The sequence below is a fragment of the Colletotrichum graminicola genome (assembly GCF_000149035.1).
Source record: "Colletotrichum graminicola M1.001 genomic scaffold supercont1.83, whole genome shotgun sequence".
Taxonomy (NCBI): domain Eukaryota; kingdom Fungi; phylum Ascomycota; class Sordariomycetes; order Glomerellales; family Glomerellaceae; genus Colletotrichum; species Colletotrichum graminicola.
The window spans coordinates 49,851-51,989 of NW_007361087.1; positions in this window are offsets into that span (position 1 = coordinate 49,851).

Here is a 2,139-nt window from a genome sequence, read left to right on the forward strand (position 1 = left end):
TTTATTCTTTTTTTTTATAAAAGGCTTATATACCTATATCTTACTTTTACTAATAACTTTTTTTTTAGTTATATAATAACTATACTTAGCTTTTAAAGAAGCTAGATATTATAATATTAACTATATATAAGCTCTATATCTACTAGATATTTATTTAGTATATATTAAGTATATATAAAGATACTACTTATAAATCTAGAGATTTATAAGGTATACTATAGGTTTAGAATAAGTATACTTTAGGCTATTTATACTACTTTATAGAATAAAAATATTATTAGTGTCCTTATTTATAAAGCCTGTCTTCTTAAGTTTCTAGCTAGTTCTAGCTATATAGGTAAGTAATATATAATAAGTATATACCTTATATATATAAGGTATATACTAAATATATACTAGGTGTTATTTAGGAATTTACTTTTAATAAGATAAGGTTAAAAGAGGACTAATAGATTTATAGTATTATTAAAATAGTAAATAATAGATTTATTATTATTTATATTAAATCTACTTAAGCTAAGGCCTTTCTAAAGGCCTAGTTCCTTAAGGTAGATATAGCCTTTAAGATAGTTAAGAGAGAAATTAATACCTTTAAGATTTATAGTTAGAATATAAAAACTTAAAGTATATTAAGTATATACCTAGTATATACTAAGGATATTTACTAACTATACCTAGAAATTAACTTCTATATCTATATATAGACTAATACCTATTTAAGAGATAAGTATAAGTAGCTTTTTAAAGAATACTTTAGCTGCCTTTATAAAGTAGCTAGTTCTTAAAAGGATTAGTATTATATTAATCTAACTAAGAACTTCTCTATTTATACTATTATAATAAATATAGATAGGAAATAAACTAGAGGTATACTTACTATATTCTAGGTATATACTTTATATATACTAACTATATACTAGGCCTAAGTAACTACTTTACTAAAATTAACTTTTTAAGAAGCTAGAAAGAGCACTTTTACTATATCCTTATATTCTATAAGGTTTATATACGCTATAACTAGTAAAAAAAGTTCCCTAACTATATAGCTAAGTATAAGCTTTAGAGACTATAAGAATTAACCTTATCTTTAGTATATATAAAGTATATTAAAGGTATAACCTCTTAATATCCTAAGACTAAGTTATAGTTTAAAAGTAAAAAAGTAAAGTAGATTATATATAGGCTTATACTTAAAATAAGTAATATTAACCTAAAGGTAAAGGTTCTTACTAAGAAGTATAATAATATTATTAAGTCTAGTTATAGCTAGAATAACTTAGTAGTTAGGAGATAGTTATAACTTTTAGCTGCTATACTATAGTTAGGTATACCCTCTATATATCCTTAGTATATCCTTAGTATATACTAACTATACTTTAGGCTTAAGTAATATGTTTTCTAGAAAGTAGTAAAGATATAAGTAGAAATTTATACTAGTATTTAATCCTTATAGAGGAATAAAAGCTAAACTACTTACTACACTAAAGCTCTTAGGAAAATATAAAAAAAGTAAGCTATATAAGTAAAATAACGCTAAAATAACCCTACTTTTTTTTTTAATCTATATAACTTATTTAATATACTATTACTAAGTGTTAAAGATAGTAGTGTTATAGATAAAAAGGATAGTATTTTAAAAAAAAGTAAGACTATACCTAGTATATCTAGAGCTAGCTTTAAGTATATACTAAGTACGCCTTATATATTAACCTTACTTATATATAGCTTATCCTTTATATTATTACTACTACTACTAGTATTATTTTTACTTATATCTTATTTTTATTTATAAAAGTAAACCTTATATACTTAATTAATAAGCTAGTAAGAGGTTTCTACCTTTATATAGAGGTTATAAGTTTATTTTTAGTAGTAGTATATTTATTTTAAAAAAAAATAAGATAAAGTTTAGATTTAGGAGTTATAGTATAAAGTAAAGTGCTTAAGGTATAAGAAGTAGATCTAGGATTTAGAAGTAGAAGTAGTATAGCTTAAGTAAGACTTAAGGAGAAGTTAAATTTAGTATATTACTAGTATATATATAGTATATACTTAATACTATCTTAATTATTATTAACTAACTTATAGTACTAACTTAGTATATACTAAAAAATAACTTAAGTTATTTTAAACTTTAAT